This window comes from Mirounga angustirostris, unplaced genomic scaffold, assembly GCF_029215605.1.
Source record: "Mirounga angustirostris isolate CCGP_5_RB_7025 unplaced genomic scaffold, mMirAng1.0.hap1 SCAF_13, whole genome shotgun sequence".
Taxonomy (NCBI): domain Eukaryota; kingdom Metazoa; phylum Chordata; class Mammalia; order Carnivora; family Phocidae; genus Mirounga; species Mirounga angustirostris.
Window position 1 is genome coordinate 90,401,521 of NW_026991721.1, and position 18,819 is coordinate 90,420,339.

Below are 18,819 nucleotides of genomic sequence, written 5' to 3' on the forward strand. Positions count from 1 at the left end.
TTGGAATTACCAGACAGGGAATTTTTAAAAATTAAGATTATTTACTCCAGCCACAGCTGGTTTGGTTTGGTTTGGTTTGGTTTGGTTTCAATCTGTTAATAAAGGTCAGAAGCAGATGATTTCTTGAGGTGTTTTAATGCTAAGAAGCTGTGACTACGAATACATAGGAAACTATGGTTTATCTGAAACCCATATTATATTTGTGGAATTCTTCTAATTGATTTTCATTGACAGGAGCTATAGAAATAATGCTCAGTGAAGGCAAGTCAGGATAATACTTAACAGACATGAACCTATGACTTGGTATCTGGACATTCCATTACTTAAAAGATACAAATTGACATCTAGAGATTGAAACTGATCTATGATTTTCTGTTAACTTCTAGGTGGGTTTAAGAGTCTCACACGTGTGGTATAAAAAGCTAGATTGTTCAAAAATAATAGATCAATAGGACAAGGTAGATGTTTGCAATGAGAAGTGGTTGGTCCACTGAAAGCCTTGCAAAGCCCAGTGATCTAGTCTGGGCAGGAGCATAGCAAGCCACTCACCCTGTTGTTCATAACTTCACATAATGACCCCGAGAAGAAGGAAAAAAACTAAGGTCTCAGTCTGAGTTCAGTGTTATTTATTATATTCTTTATTGTATATTGCTATCAACATAGAAAAATGAACTATATTAGCTCCAAAGTTCTTTCCATTTTTTTTCAAGCTTTAAGAAAATTAGAACCTACAGAAAAAGGGATTAAATTATACACTTAAAGACTATCACATACTGGGCTAGATGACTAGCAGAGAATATAAATATTTTTCTTGAAAAGCTTGAAAATATTATAGTTAATGATTTAGTTTCATTTCTGTCTAAAGATATTGGACTGGTTGATGGCTTGTGTCTCTAAGGGTTTTTCTCACATTTTTAAGTTGGGATTTTTCCATCACCCCTGCTCCACTTTTGCCACATCCAGTCTCAGCTGTGTTATTTCCTTGGACCAAAAATGGACTCTAACCAAATCCCACAATTCACCTGCAAGGCCTGAATTTCAAGAAGCTAACTGCAGAACTTTGCCTTGTGCTCTCAAAATGAGGAACTATGATATTAATTAAAAAGTTGTGCTGTTTCTCTTGAATTTTTAGAGGGTGCTAAAAGAGTTAACTATTGAAGGAAAATAAATCTGGAGTTTTAGTAGTCATAACCCCCCCAGACTTTAATTCTCTGAGGGTATGAGTTCAATTCAGGAAAGGGTTATTTAACCTGAACTAAATTATTCTCAGTGTCTATCATTACATAGCAAGATATCTTTATTTTTACTCATTTTCTGTTCTTGAGACCTAATTTGTTTATTTATTTTTAAAGATTTATTTATTTATTTTAGGGGGGGTGGATCAAGGGCGTAGCGGGGAAGGAGAGGGAGAAAGAGTCTTAAGCAGACTCCGTGCTGAGTGTGGAGCGTCACACGGGGCTCAAACTCAGGACCCCAAGACCATGACTTGAGCGGAAACCAAGAGTCAGGCACTTAACTGACTGCACCAGCCAGGTGCCTCGAGAGCCAATTTAAAGTCAGTTCCATTTGTGGCCATTTAATTTCTGCATTTAGAACAAACATCAGCATAGCGATAGCAAATTCCCTCTTTCTTGCTGTTGGAGGCATACATTTCCTTGTTATGTATGGAGAGGGAGACATTTTCATGTTGTTATTCTCGTTTTAGTCGGGCGATTACCCAGCTGAAGAAGCCCAGAGTCTGCATTTCATGTCACCTTCAGGCCACAGGCTGGCCTCTACCACCCTCTGCATGCTGAGTTACTATGTTCAGAAACAGGCCTATCTGTGAAAGGAAAGGAGAAAAGATATCACTGACACCATATATACTCTTAGGCTCTGAGAAAGTTCTACTTCTCCCAAAAGGCTATACGCGTGTGACAGGCTGTTTAGTTATTTTCTCTCATTTGTGCAGAATTTGCCATTTGTAAAAAACACATTCTCACACATTACCTAAAATTAGTGAATCCCTGTGAAGGCTTGGAATGAATTGTTCTATAGATGAAGAAAATAAAACTCCATGAATATTACTTATAGTTGGGCTTGGAATTACCTTTTGTAGATTTTTTTTTTGGCAGATTTAATTTTTTTTAAGATTTTATTTATTTAGTTGACAGAAAGAGCAAGAGAGCACAAGCAGGGGGACCAGCAGAGGGAGAGGGAGAAGCAGGCTTCCTGTGGAGCAGGGAGCCTGACGTGGGGCTCAATCCCAGAACCCTGGGATCATGACCTGAGCTGAAGGCAGATGCTTAACCGACTGAGCTACTCAGGAGCCCCCTAATTTCTTTAATAGATATTCAGATATCTATCTCTTCTCAGGCAAATTTTGATAATTTGTAGAAGTGGCCTTTATTCCATACAGGTTATTATAATTTTAGGCTTCCTTCTGTGGGTTATGGTACTAATGTCAGTTCAGTTTGGAAGCATCTGCCTTGTTATTTGGCTCTGTCCTGCATATGGGCCACCTCATACAAATCTGGGACCTGGGCAGTGTACCCCATACTTCAGTTATCCAAACATTTACTATGCTTTTTGTGGTCATATTCATGCATATACATCAAAGGGATGAACACAAAGGGTTCATATACAAATTTTATTTAATTACCATGTTTTAGTTTTCTACATGCTTAGAGAGCTACCCTTTTAGCTCCAGTTACTCATTTTCCAGCTAGAAGATTGGAACTTTAGTTTTCCCACTCTGCTGCATATATCTGTGATGGTATCTGCCTTTAGGGAAAGTGAAAGAAAGAGAGAAAGTGCAACAGAGACTATTCCCACATCCTTGAAACCCTAGTTCCCCTTCCTCAGAGTTCTTGCTGGGCAGCCACTGCCCTGACTGTCACTACCACCATCACTGTTGCCTCAGTATCTCGTGGGAGCAGGGAAGTAGGAGAGAATAGAAAACACACACACCCACACACACCAGAAAAATCCAGGGTTTAGGTCTATCCTCTCCCTGACCCTTGGAATTTCCCTTCCCACTCTTCAAATCAGAAAATGCTTCTCCAGTAGCTCTTTCTGTCTGTAAAATGGTGTGATTTGGGGTTTCAATTTGCCTTTGAATCCAGGCTAGAGGACACTGGGAGTGAGGGGCACAGGAAATTCATTGTTGTATTGAGTCCCAGTTTCTCTCTCCCATCTTCCTGCTACCATTTACTTTTCAGAGTCTTCAGACAGCAACTTCATGCATTCAGTATGAGAGATCAGATGGAGTGTGCTTACTTCATCTTAATCAGAATCTTTTAAGTGATCCTGATGAGCAGGAATGTTTACCCTTTTTTGTTGTTGTTGAGAGAAGGAGAGGGGCAGATGGAGAGGAACAGAATCTTAAGCAGGCTCCATGCCCAGTGTGGAGCCCACCACAGGGCTCAATCTCACAGCCCTGAGATCATGACCTGAGCCAAAACCAGGAGTTGGACGCTTAACCAACTAAGCCACCCAGCCTGTGGAATGTTTAGCTTTCTAATTGTAATTTGATTTTTCCAATAAATTTAACAATTTAGACAAAATCTACACATTTCCAAAAAAGCCTAACTTTCTAAAACTGATGTAGGATAAAATAGAAACTCACATTAGTTCTCTATTAAATGCATTGAATTTGTAATACAAAAAAAAAAAAAAAAAACGTTGCTGTGAAGGAAGCTCAAGGCTCAGATAGTTTCCTAAAACTTTTAAGAAGATGGCACTTATGTGACTTACAAAGAGGAAGTTTGATCCTTTCACCATCTATCTCTCTAGGATCTTCTGCCCAAATTTGCCTTTGACATCACATCATAAACCAGGGTCAGGGATCTCCTCCCATGATCTGGAAAGCTCTTTCTTGGTGAAGTAAACGCAGGTTAAATGACATAAAATTGAATGTACCTCTGTCTTCTACAAAGGTTTCTTCCAAGACACTAATAGCTATTGTTTTCTCTTATGTGGAAATTTAAATGCCCTTGGAGGCCTTTGGGATCCCATTCCTGAGTGAATTCTGATTCAAGGGGATTGTTGAACAAAGGGAGTAATTAAAAGTAAGTAAATGATCTAGTCGAAACAGAATATTCTAATGTTCCCCCTTGTGGCCTGACTATGGGCATGAACAAGATAGAATCATATCTATACCTTCTCTTTCTGTGGTTGATCTAGGGAAGTGAGATGAAGGCAGAGAGGTGCAGCTCAATTAGGATATATGTAGAAAGCATTTCCTCAGTTTCAGGGTATAGTATTAGAATGAGAAACAACAACTATATATCTCAGGCTTTTAAATATCCAATTTCAAATACTTTATCTCAAATTGTTCTCCATAGCTCTTCTTCTACTTTATTATTTTGATTTGGAAATGTAATTTCCATAATTAGACTCTCCAACAAACAGTTTTGTCGATTGGCAAAGTTGACTTCCTTGAACTAGGACTTGTTCTCTACATGATTTTTCTAGAATTGTATTAATGTATTAAACACACATATTTATGAAGAATTTATACAACTAGGCACAAGACATGTTTGCTGAATCTGGAATTTCTTTTCTATGAAGGGTGTCAAGAACCTTGCCCCTTGAAACCAGAGATTTGAAATGTGAGAATTGTTCATCTTTCATGTACAAGAGGGTTATAGTTTTCAAAGAACTAAAATAGATTAATTAATGAAATAGAGAAAGCACAAGGAAAGGGCATCAACAATGCTAAAATCTAGCTCTCTGAAAAGACTAAGAGATATATCTCTGTAAAGATGACTACTAGACAAAAGAGAAAAGGCACTTATAAAAGTTTATTTCCAATACATTTGAAAACTGATAAATTGTTCCACATATGAGTGAAACCGTATGATAATCGTCTTTCTCAGCTTGACATATGGAACATAAGAAATAGCATGGAGGACCATAAGGGAAGGGAGGGAAAACTGAATGGGAAGAAATCAGAGAGGGAGACAAACCATGAGAGACTCCGGACTCTGGGAAACAAACTGAAGGTTACAGAAGGGAGGGGGATGGGGGAATGGGGTAACCAGGTGATGGGTATTAAGGAGGGCACGTGTTGTGATGAGCACTGGGCGTTATACGCAAGTAATGAGTCATTGAACACTACATCAAAAACTAATGATGGCTAACTGAGCATAATAAAAAAACACTGTGATAAACTGGACAAAAACTTTTAAAGATACAACTTATCAACTTATCAAAACAGACTCAAAAAAGAAATAGAAAATATGAATAGTCATATGTTTTAGTTTCTATTGCATAACCAATTATTCCAAATCTTAGTGGCTTAAAATAACTGACATTTATTATCTCATGGTTTATTTGAGTCAGGAATCCAGACAGAGCTTAACTGGGTGCCTCTGGCTCAGAGTTTCTCTTGAGGTTGAACACTGTTGCCTGGGGCTATAGTGTCTTTGAAGGCTTGACTGGAGAAAGATTTGCTTCCAAGCTTATTCACATGGCTATTGGTAGGCCTGAGACCTGTCCATAAGACTGCCTTGCAACATAGCAGCTGGCTTTTCCCAAGGCAGTCAATCCTAAAGATAGCAAAATAGAGCAAGTGCACCCAAGATTGAAGCCACAGTCTTTTATAACGTAATTTTGGAAGTGATGTCCCATCACCTCTGCCACATTGTAGTCACTAAAACCAAGTCACTAAATCCAGGGACCTCATTGCACAAAAACGTGAATCCTAGAAGGTGGAGGGGGGGGCTGTGTCATTGGAGGCCATAGTAGAGAGGCACTGCAGGACAGTAGGGGATGTTGAAATATTAAATAAATGATGCTGGGACAATTAATTGGATATTCATATTTTTTTTAAGTAGAAGGGAATTGAATTCTTAACTCAAACAAAGTCAATTCCAGGTGGATTAAAGACTTAAAAGTAAAGATCAAGACTGTGGGAAAGGAATCCACCCTACCACACTTACAGAAGACAAAACACAGTTGTCTGCACTTGACCTTAACTCTTTGTTTTTCTAGGTCACACTGCCCTACTTTCTCAGAAAGTAGACTCCCAACTACAAAACATACTCTTCTCTAGCCTGACCACAACCCACATCCCAGTCGAGCCCCAGACAGAGTCCCTCAAGAAATCTGCCACCTCCTGCTATACCTGGCCAAGAGTCCACGCCCTCCCCACACCACCCCCATGGGCACAGCTGCACCTTCTCACACCCTTAAACCCCTTTAAAGGGCCCAGCCTAACAGAAACTCAGGGCTCACCTTTCTCTAGATGTCTGGCCCCTCCCCTCCCTTGGAGAGGGAATAGACTCTGTCCTGCTTGTTGCTCCACTCTTCGCGAAATTCTTTGCTGCCCATGTCACCAACCACCCGAACACTATGAAAACAATAAAGACATAAATTAAGGATAATATATGATTTCTAAACAAGACACAATCATCTCTGAAAGAGATTATAAAGGAAAAGTTTGATATATCATTCACATTAAATGAACACATTAATTTCATTAAAAAAAAATGCCTTAAAGTAAATAGAGGAGTCATAGTCTAGGAAAAGATATTTGTAGTGCATATGATCAATAAAAGACCAGTATCTAGGATACATACAGAACTACTGTGAATCAATTTTATAAAAGTCAAAATACTAAACAGAAAACTGAACTAAGAAAATAACATAAATTTCCCAAAGGAGGAAACCCAACCTGTCATTAAATGTAGGAGAAGTTGCTTAACTTTATTAGTAACCAAGTACTGAGATTTAAAAATACAATGGTCACAATTTCACATCATCAGATTGGCAAGTATTAAGAAGAACATCATTACAAAGTGCTGACAATCATGAGATGTGCTATGAATTCTCATCCACTGAGGGTGTGGCTTTCATTGTTAGAATTATTTCAGAAAGCAGTTTGGCATTCCCTAGCAAATTTGCTATTTGAATTCCCTCCAATTCAGCCATTCTGCTCCTGAATGCATCTTCTAGAGAAATTCTTTGACCTGTGCTCTAGAGATATGCAAAAGAATGTTCATAATAACAAATTAGAAGCCACCTACATGCCTTACAACAATAGAATGAATAAAGAAATAATAAAATGTAAAATTTCAGCCATATGCGTCAAAATCAGTGAATCTCAAAAACAAGTTTAAAAGGAATAAAGACAATCATGTATGAGTTTATTCAAACAAATTTCAAAACCAGAAAAAAACTAAATAATACGTTGTTTTAGGGATGCTACATAGTGCTAAATCCATAAATAAAATAAAATTATTTCCTTAATAAGAGCACCTTGGTAATAACATCTGTGAGGATGAGGACAACAGAAGTACACAAAAAGAAACCTCTAGATTATATTCTATTTCCTGTACTGGCTGAAAAGTACACAGACATATATTAATATTCTTTAAATTTTATAATATTTTATAATAGTTTTAAAATATGAAAGATTTCATATTTCACAATACAAATAATTTTTAAAACTGCAATAAATAAAAACATATTATTAAATTTGTTTTGGATGCTGTAACAATATAAATAATAGATAAAATATATATATTTATTCCCAATCAAAAAAGAATGGACCCAGCTTAATTTATTGATTATGGAAAACAACACATAATTTATTGATACATAATTTTTAACAGTTTATCTTATGTTTGGTTTGTTCACCAAATGTATATTAAAATACAGATTAAAATTTCATTATATGTTAGGGCATACAAATGGACAAAAACAGCTTAAGGTAATTACAAACTTCTACCTAAGCCCAAAACAACCATGATTCATGACAAACTTTCTTGAAAATGTCAAAAATCAAGGAAGTTAAATAACACAGCTACAAGGATAAGCAGAGTTGGTGTGATTATGCCAAAGTATTCTGTAACTTTTGGCTCTGTCCTTTGGAATAAATATGTATTTTTATATTTATCCAGAGAATTAGGAATGGCAAAAGAAGAACCCCATTTTACTAAGTCCTTTTGAAAGTTCTGTGGGCTTGGCACCATGGGGATTTAAGGGATTGCTTTTATGGGTAACTAGGAAAGAAGTTAGCCCAGTATAGCTAGAAAAAAGGCAATCTATCTATCTGTCAGGCCAAGGCCAATTCTAGTTGCTAGTACCACCCCAATAGCCCAGTTAGCTCAGTTCCTTAATAAGAACTAGTCAGATTCCCAGAGTCGATAGAAAATAACTAAAACATGCAGGGGGATGGTCCCACCTAGAGAACTATCATCGCAGCCCATCAGTTTGTTTCTCCGTGAAGATAAGGGAAGCACAAAACCCCATGATTTCTGGCACTATTCTCAGTGGGTCTGGTCCCACCACTTGAATGAGTCACAGCAACTCACGTACGTACACACACCACACATTATGTCCTTTAGCACTGAGCAGTCAGACTAAAGGCAGCAGAAGATTCACTCTGTCTAGCACCCTGCTAAATTGATGCAATAATCCAATCTTGGGACAGATTTTGGTAGACTTGTCAAAATCATATTCCAAGGTGCCTACCCAATCACTCTTGGTGTTTTATGGATGGAAAACTAATGCAGTGATTGACGCTAACAGGGGGAAGCTGAGAAACTTAGGAGGTGAATGGAGATTGCTTGTATGAGCAAGACTGATGTTCATTTACCTTCATGCCTAAGAAAACTGGCCACAAGCATACAAGGAGCAGAGGTATCGGGACATGTCTAGACATCAGCATGGATCACATCCAAATGGCTCTGATGCAATGAAGAGTTCTCAGAAGGCCTACTTGAGGTGCTACAGAGATCTCTCACCATCAGGGTGTGCATACCTTGTCCCTTATCATCCTTCACCCCCTGTCCTTCACTCCCTGTCCCTGATCAGTAATTCACCTTGGGCTCTGGTGGAACCCAGCTCACATCAAATTCCATTCAAACCATCATCCATATAGCCTTGAAGAAAGGTGTTCTCAAATTCAACTACCCTCTGTGACAGGAGTCAGTAAACTATGACCTGTGGGGCATATCTTGTTTGCTGCTTGATTATATAAGTGAAGTTTTATTGGAACAAGCCTCATCCATTTGTTGGTATATTTTTCTATGGCACTTTTCATGCTAACATAACAGAGTTCAGTATTTGTGAAAGAGACCATGTGGTCCTCAAGGCCTAAAATATATACTATCTGGACATTTAGAGAAAAGGTTTGTTGATCCCTGGTCTATTAGGGAATTTGTCACAGGTTTGTATCAGCTAGAATTGCTATTCAGTTGTCTTCAAGGCAGAAAGACAACTGTCATGGATACATTTTTTTAAAAATGAATTTAATACACAAATGGAAGAAAAAAACCCAACTTTACCCACCAGGGGACTAGTGACCTTCTGAAACAATCTGGCCCCCAGCCAGTTTTTTCAGGGCTCCTTTGACATCTTTGTTTCTCAGAGTGTAGATTGTGGGGTTCAGCATGGGGGTGACTACATTGCCAAAGATTTGTACTGGGGTCACCAGAACCTCACTCAAAGATGGTTGGGTATAGATGAGGGCACAGGGCCTGAAGAACAGTGTGACCCCTGAGAGGTGGGAGACACAGGTGGATGCTGCCTTGCACCTCCCCTCAGCAGAGTGCATCTTTAGGATTGCAATGACAATACCAACGTAAGAAGCAAGGATGAGGAGAAAACATGTCATGGGCACAAGGCTGATATTGGTGAAGCTCACTGTCTCAATGATGAGGTTGTTACCACAGGCCAATTTGACTACAGGGAAGATGTCACAAAAGAAATAGTCTACTTTGTTAGACCCACAGTATGGCAGTTGGAAGGTCAGCGTGGTGAGAACTGTGGCATGAAAAGAGCTAGTAAATCAGGTGCCGGCAGCCAGCAGGGCACACACCCGGCGGTTCATGATGATGGTGTAACGCAGTGGGTGGCAGATGGCAGCAAATTGGTCATAGGCCATCACCATGTAGAGCAGGCACTCGGTGCTACCCAGGAAGTGGTAAAAAAAAAAAAGACCCGAGACATGCAACTACCCAAGGAGATGACTCAGTTCCTCACTAGCAGGTTAGCCAACATCTTCGGGGTGCTCACAGAAGAGAAGCCAATGTCCAGCACAGAGAGGTTACAAAGAAAGAAATACATAGGAGTGTGGAGGTGGGGATCAGACATCACAGCTACAAGGATAAGCAGATTTCCTAGTACGGTGCAGAGGTAGAAGATGGAGAACACAACAAAGAGCATGGTTTCTTGCCCCTCTGTGTGTGGGACGCCCAGCAGAATGAACTCTGTAACCAAAGTGTAATTCCTCATCGCCATAGAAGTTAGACTTTATCCTGGAAAGGAGGAAGAATGACAATAAGTGAACGACCCAAGGAATGAAATTGCACTCTTCGCTACCGGTAGATTCATAAAAGGAAACATAATCATAGGCTCTATCAGTGAAAAGATAATGTTTATTGTTACTTGGACTGAGGGGCTGCAAATGCCCCAGAAGGACAAGTGGTTTCTGGGGTGAGGACACAATGCAGGTAACTTGACTGGTATATAGACAGGTATTATTTTATTATTATCAGATGGAGAAGAACTAATGGCAAAGAGTGTAGAAGTTTTGAGACTGAGAAAGGACAGGAAAGACAAAGGAAGACAAAGGAAGGATAAAATAAGATAGAGAAAAGAAGAGGCAATGGATTAGGCACATTTATAGTTTACATAGAATTTTCAAAACCATTTGCTTCTGAAGCTTTAACAGAATCCCAGAAGCCAGGTATAATGTCTCCATTTCATAGATGATGAAGAAATGATGATTCAGGGAAGTTAAATAACTTGCTCAGATTCTCAGATACAGATTGTGACAGATCCAGGATTGGAACCCAAGGATTCTAGATGCATCATACCATAATTGGAAAAAGAGAAAAAAGAACTATAGAAATGCAGATAAAAGAAAAATCATTATATTCTCTAAACTGAAAGGGCCTTAACAATAATTTAGCTCAATCCCTGACTTTTTAATTTGGATGGCTCCATAAACATTCTTGCCAAGTGGTTCTTGAGTTCCTCTCTAATCATTCTTATGTTAATTCTATCCTTTTGTCTATTATTGCTCAACACTCCAGACAGCTATGCAACAAAGAATGTTATCATTGCATTCTTTATTTCAGTCAACCCGCTTCAAACATCTCAAGAACAATCAAAGCAACGTTGAGAACGCTATGACCTAAAATTGAACTTTTTCATATGTAAAACTATAAGGAAGAATTTTCACCCTGGTTTCTGCTAAGTACTGGAACCATTCTTTTTTGTTGTTTTATTTTGTTTCTGCAAAATCACAGGTCCTTACATATATAGTTTAAAGGTATCCAGTTTCACCATTTTGGTATTTACACATCACCTAAGCCTATTAAAGCACCTTTGTGAGTTTTGACTCTGTCATCCAGTATAGACTGTGTTCTTTTCAGCATGACCTTCCTTTAATCATGTGGCCTCCTGCCATCCATCTCTAAGTACTTGCCCACTAGAAGCATATATATATATTTACTTTGAAGAAATTGGTAAGAGAATATGTCCAAAAAGGTAATAAATTCCCCTTGACTAAGAGTTGGATATATTGTACCTCCTTTTCCTGATCTCAGTAGAGAAGAGATCTAGATTATGTGTAATGATTCTTTCAATTTAACTATGTTTGGGGGGTTCCATTTAACATTGCACAGATGTACATACAGATTTTTTCACATCCTATGGATAAAGAAAGTCACTGCAGAGATAGAATATTTCATAAGTTTCTAGAGAGTTTTTTTTTTTTGCTCCAAAAGAGATTAAGAAAGAACAAATTCCATGACCTTGAAAGATTTTCCTCTAAGAGCAAGAACAAGGTAAGAATGCTCAGTGATACTACTTCTAGAGAGAGAAATTAGGCAAAAAACAAAACAAAACAAAAAACAAAAATAGACAAAAACCAAACCAAACAAATGAAAAACAACAAAAACAAGAACAACAGCAGCAAATATCCAAATTGGAAAAGAATAAGTAAAATTTTGTAGATTACATGATCTTCTATATAGAAAACCTTGAAGACTCCACATGCACACACACACAAATAGCCAACACAAGTGAATGGGTGAAGAAAATGTTGTATATGCATGCAATAGAATATTATTCTGCTTTAAAAAAGAAGAAAATCCTGTAATATGTGACAATGTGGTTGGACCTTGAGGATATTAGTCTATGTGAAATAAGCCATTCACAGAAGGACAAACACTGTATGATTCCACTTACATCAGGCATCTAAAATAGTTAAATTTACAGAACCAAATTGTGGAATGGTGGTTGCTAGGTGGGGAGAAGGAAAGGAGGATTTACTAATCAACAGGTGTCGTTTTGTTTAAGCAAGATGAATAAGTTCTAGAGATCTGCTGTACAGCATTATACCCATAGTCAATATTCTGTATTTTACACCTGAAAATCTGTTAAAGGTGTAGATCTCATGATAAGTGTTCTTGCCACAATACAATAAATTTAGGGGAAAAAAGTATTTCTAAAAATGAAAACAAAAGGATCACACAAGGGCACCTGGGTGGCTCAGTCAGTTAAGCATCTGCCTTCAGCTCAGGTCATGATCTTGAGGTCCTGGAATCAAGCCCCACATCAGGCTCCCTGCTCAATGGAAACTTGCTTCTCCCTCTCCCACCCTGCTCGTGTTCTCTCTCTCTCTCAAATAAATAAATAAAATAAAATAAAAAAGGATCAGACAGACTAAAGGGAATATCAATGCAAATAAATAAATATGATACAGTGTAATAATTATAGCATTAAAGATATATGTCTGTTGTAATTATAATATGATTAATACTTCCTGTTGGGGTGGGGTTTTTTTTAAAGATTTTATTTATTTATTTACTTGAGAGAGAGAGAGAGAGAAACAGCATGAGAGCGGAGAGGGTCAGAGGGAGAAGCAGGCTCCCTGCTGAGCCGGGAGCCCGATGTGGGACTCGATCCCAGGACTCCGGGATCATGACCTGAGCCGAAGGCAGTCGCTTAACCAACTGAGCCACCCAGGCGCCCTCCTGTTGGGGTTTTGAAGGATGTCTTCATAAAGAGTATCCAGGGTGTGTACTGTAAGATGCACTATATGAAGGAATAAAATCTTTGGATTTTAATCAGTGATACAAAATTATGAGCTTCATGTTTGAGATAAATGATTTTGATAGCAATGTATAGGGTTTTACAGGGGAAATAGTTTAGAGCTAGAGAGACAAGGTAAGAATCTAAAGCAACCACCCAGACAAGGGAGGAGGAAGAAATGATAAATTCACATACACTTAAAAAGTGAATTAATGTCTTAGTAAATAATAGACTAGAGATGCTTGGGTGGCTCAGTCAGTTAAACGCCTGCCTTTGGCTCAGGTCATGATTCCAGGGTCCTGGAATTGAGCCCCGTGTCTGGCTCCCCACTCGGCAGGGAGTCTGCTTCTCCCCCTCCATGTGTTCTCTCTCTCAAAACAAATAAATACAATCTTTTTAAAAAATAGACTAGGTGGATGGTAGCGCTATTAAACAGGATATGGAATTAAGTGAATTACAGAATGAAAATCCAATGATGTCTAGAAAACAGTTGGATATAGAACTCTGAAACTGAAAAGAAGCTCAGGGCTAGACATGTAACAAAAAAATGGAAGATTAGTCCTTGAATGTATGAAGTAGAAGAGTGCTGAAGATAGAACACAAGGTAGAGGGATGCCTGGTGTCTCAGTTGGTTAAGTGGCTGCCTTTGGCTCAGGTCGTGATCCCGGGGTCGTGGGATTGAGTCCTGCATCAGGCTCCTTGCTCAGCGGGGAGCCTGCTTCTCCCTCTGCCTGCCACTCCCCCTGCTTGTGCTCTCTCCATCTCTCTTTCTCTGACAAATAAATAAATTAAATTTAAAACACACACACACACAGGATAGAACACAAGAAAAGGGCTGGGAGCATCTAAGAAGTGTGGGGAGTTCTGAGGCCATTTTTCACTCTTTCCCCTCATCACTCCCCAGATTATTCTGTGGCTCAGATATACTGTTAAAATCAGTGTATTTAAATAAACAAATGAAAATAACACTCATATGAAAATAACACTCATTTAGCACTCACCCTCAGCTAGAAAGGCATTACTCTAAGCCTTTTATATACATTAATATACTTAATCCTCTTAATAACCACGTGTAGTGGATACTATTATTATTACTGACTTACAGAAGAGTAAACTGAGTCATAGAAGGTTAAGTAATTTGACAAATTACTTTAACATTACCAGGCAGTAATTTCTGGAGCTAAATAGAGATCTTATGAGGTCTTGGTCTAAGCTGAATCATGTGATTATGGCCGGTCTATTTTAGGAGATGATTATTTCTAAGTTTCTTAGAGCTCAGTCCAGGTTCTATGTTGGAGAGGGGAAAAAAAAAAAAGAGCCTTATACAGTTGTGTAGCTTAAGCTTCACAGGGTGAGTCAAACACTTCACTGGACACAGAAAAGACTATAGGATGAGTGCTAACTTCATGTACGACAGTATTGAAGTGAATTCCACAAAATGACACATTAAGCAATGCTAGTCCTGTGAATGACTCTCCAGAATCAAGTACACTGTAAAGTATGTTAAGATAGTGACTTCAAATTTCTTCTCTTCAGCAAGTACCAAATCCATGAGAACAATTTTCCTAAGGGATATTTAACAATCCAGGAGCCCAAATTTTAAGGTTCCAGTGGTTAATCCCATAGTACAGTTCTTTAACTGTAGACATGTCTTTATCGTCATGAGACAAAGGAGGGCCATAGCACAGGCTTATATATTGGAACTCATGCAGAATAAATCTTAGATGATTCACTCTGAAAGGAAGCAAAAAGATGATGTCAGTTTGTGCCTCGAATATTACATGAAGAGGTGAATATCAGGAAAAAAGAAATTTGCCCAATGTCGTAGACAAGGTAGGTGTGATTCTCAATCAGTTATACCTAATCCCTTGACATCATTTCCAGCATTATTATGAAGAGGGATACACACACACACACACACACACACACTTTTCTGGGGAAATGTCCAATAGTATTCTTGTGTTCTTAAAAGAGTTCACAACCATCAAAATGGTAAGGAATCACTATTCAACCTAGAAAGATGATAACATGACATCTGCGATTGAGAAGATTAATGGGAAGGTGAATGAATACATTTTTTGTTCACTTAGTTTCCATAAAGAAATAGTGAAAACATTGTACCTAGTTCACTAAGAGCAAATGGTGAACAAAACAGAATAAAGAAGAGATGTAACAGAAAGGGCAGAGAGGAGAGAGAGCAATGGGGAAAGATGAAATGAGAAAGAGAGAGCAAAATATGTGATAGAAATATAGGCTTGGGGAACCTGGGTGGCTCAGTCGGTTAAGTGTCTGACTCTTGGTTTCAGCTCAGGTCGTGATCTCAGGGTCATGAGACTGAGCATGCATAGGGCTCCATGCTCAGCAAGGAATCTGCTTGGGGTTCTTTCCCCTTTCCTCTCCGTCCCACTCTGTTCATCCCCCTGCTCATGTGCTCTCTCTCTCTCTTTTTCTCTAAAATAAAAATTAAGAAAAGAAAGACATATAGACTTACACCCCGCATGTAAACAGTGTTCTGGTCCAAGTTAAATGCAGGTTTATTCTCTTATGTTTTGCTGGAACCACTTATAGATGCTTTTCTGGGTCACCTTATTAAGAAAGGATCCTAGAGACTGACTTGGTCCTGAGGTCTTTAGATTTATTTTATGTTTCTATGTTTCTCCTCTTGAGCTAGTCAGTGTCTGTGAAAATAAACTCCCAATCAAAGGCTTAAGGTTCCCTGGAGTCTATGTTGAGTCCCTAAGTTTTAGAGGTAACATCATTGTCTCACTAATTAGGTTTGGAGAAACTAGTAATTATTTATTATTTTTTAAATTATTATTATTTTAGAATGGAAAATAACCAATTAATCCTTGTACACAGATGACGAAACTTCTTCCCAAGACTATTCTGAAAAAGCTATCAGATACCTTGGAGAAAATTCCACTTATTATCTCTGAAAAGCAAAGAGATAGTGCTACTTAAAAAGTGTTTATTCCTGACACTTTAATAGTCTCAATGATTATTTCTTCCCCAAACCTACTGCAGGGTTCATGATTCCTCTATGAGAGCCAGACCACAATATTTTGAATTATAAGGTCTGAGTTGAAGTCCCAGCCATGCAATGACTGATATATGAGAATGAACAAGTTACTTAAACTATCTGATGATCACCAAATTTCTTTATCTGTAAAATTGAGATGATAATATCTCTTGCATTATATATATATATATTTAGAATTTTTTAAAAGATTTATTTCTTTATTGTAGAAAGAGAGAGAGCATGGGGGTTGGGTGGGAGAGGCAGAGGGAGAGAATCTTCAAGCAGACTCCCTGCTGAGCACAGAGCCAATGGGGAGCTTGACCTCATGACCCAAAGATCATGACCTGAGCCAAAACCAAGAGTCAGATGCTCAACTGACTGAGCTACCTAGGCACCCTGCCCTCACATTATATTTTTATGAATTTCAAATGAGATACTGTGTGTGCAAAGCAGTTTTTGAAATGTAATCTCTCTGTAAATATGAAGAACTAACACTACTTTGACTATTTTTCATTTAATAAGTACTATTAGAAATGGTTGGTCTAATGTCTTGAAGAGATCTAGATTATTGGCATTTTTAATAACAGGCTTACTGAGATATAATTCACATACCATAAAATTCATCCTTTTGAAGTATACAGTACAATGATTTTTAGTAGATTTAGAGAATTTTGCAACAAATACTGCAATCCAATAGTAGAACAATTCCAGCACTTCAGAAAGCTCCCTCATGTCCATTTGTAGCCAGTGCTCATGTTCTCATCCCTAACTCCATGAATCTACTAATGTACTTTTTTAATCTTTATGGACTTGTCTTTTCTGGACAGTTAATGTAAACAAAAACATATATTATGTCATCTTTTGTATCTGGCTTCTTTCATCTAGTGTAATGTTTTCAAGGTTCATCCACCTATCTGCACTTTGTTCCTTTTTATGACCAAGTAATAGTCCACTGTATGGATATACCACATTTTGTTGATCCAGTCATGGGTAAGTGGGTTGTTTCCACTTTCAATTATTATTAGTAATGCTGCTATGAAAATTTATGAACAAGTTTCTGGGTGAATGTATGTTTTCAGATCTCTTGAGGATATACCCAGTGCAGGATCTAGATGACTGGTTTTCAACTTGACTTACATACAAAAGGGAAAAAATATTCACGTTGACTTATACATTTCTTATGTGTTATATGATCTCAACTATAAAACTAGATACGAACTCTTGCTTACAACATTTCTGCAGTAATAAAACAAATGTGAACTAAATGTAAAAAAAAAAAAAAAGCCCATAGAACCAATACAATTCTAATAGCACTCATTTGTTCTAATGGATTATAGGGTTTTTTTTCCTGAAACTTGATAATTGATATCAAATTGAATTGAAGAAAAACATTAGATTTGTGAATCTTAAATGTTTTGTCAGCTTGATTCTATAACTCAAGGTATATTCAAACATCATTTGAATTATCCTTCTTACCCTTTGTTGTAATCTTACTCCTTTTTAAAATGATCTTTTACAATTATCAGTATATTATGTTTACTGGTTAACTAAATTTTAAAGTAACTATGACAATTAAATTTTGAAGGAAAGTCATCAATCCAAAGCAGTCTCTGTATTGGATGTCAATGTGGAGGCTGCTGGGGAACAAGATCAGCAAGCCCCACACTGTCCCACGCAAGGTGATGGGCCACTGTGGCTCTGCGCTGGGACGCCTCACCCCTGCTCCCAGAGGCACTGGCATTGTCTCAGCCCCTGTGCCCAAGAAGCTACTGATGATGGCCTGTATTGATGACTGCTATACCTTGGCCAGGGGCTGCACTGCCAAGCTGGGTAGCTTTGCCAAGACCATTTCTGACGTCATTTTCCAGACCTACAGCTCTCTCACCCCTGAGCTCTGGAAAAAGACTGTGTCCACCAAGTCTCCCTATCAGGGATTCACTGACCATCTTGTAAAGACTCACACCAGAGTCTCCATGCAGAGGACCCAGACTCCAGCTATGGCCAACCCATAGCTTTATACATACATACATACATACATACATAAATTAAATAAATAAAGTGGATTAAAGCCTGTTTAAAAAAAAAAAAAATCCATAACGGAATGGGTCAATCCCAGCAGATGTGGAGACAGATATAGATGACAAACGCCACCACAAGGCATTGTGCATATCAGAGGAGACCAAGAGAAGGTGTATCGAAGTGGAGGAGTGGACCTTCCTCCCCACCAATGCTATAGTGTTAAGTAAGTCCCAGAGTTTAGAATCTGTTCTGGGGAAATGAAGGATGAGGGCAGAAAGTTTTAAATAGACTGGGTTTCTTAAATTCCACATATGAGTGAAATCATATCATATTTGTCTTTCTCTGACTGATGTATTTCACTTAGCCTAATACCCTCTAGTTCCATCCACGTCATTGCAAATGGGAATTTAAGAAACAAAGCAGATGAACATATGGGAAGGGAAAGAAAAATAAAATAAGATGAAAATAGAGAGGGAGGCAAACTATAAGAGAATCTTAACTACAGGGAACAAACTGAGCATTGCTGGAGGGGAGGTTGGCCGGGGGATGGGGTAACTGGGGATGGGCATTAAGGAGGGCACCTGATGGAATGGGCACTGGGTGTTACCTGCAACTAATGAATCACTAAACTCTACCCTGAAATGAATAATACACTATATGTTAACTAAGCTGAATTTAAATAAAAATTTAAGTAAATAAATAAAGACTGAGTTTGTAACTTGAATGTAATAACTTTGTAATTCAAATAT

The 18,819-nt window shown here is 38.2% G+C and overlaps 1 pseudogene; it reads right to left on the minus strand.

The window, feature by feature from the left end:
• Positions 1 to 9,286: 9,286 nt before the first annotated feature.
• LOC123856745 (olfactory receptor 10D3-like) lies at positions 9,287 to 10,230 on the minus strand (annotated as a pseudogene).
• Positions 10,231 to 18,819: the final 8,589 nt, after the last annotated feature.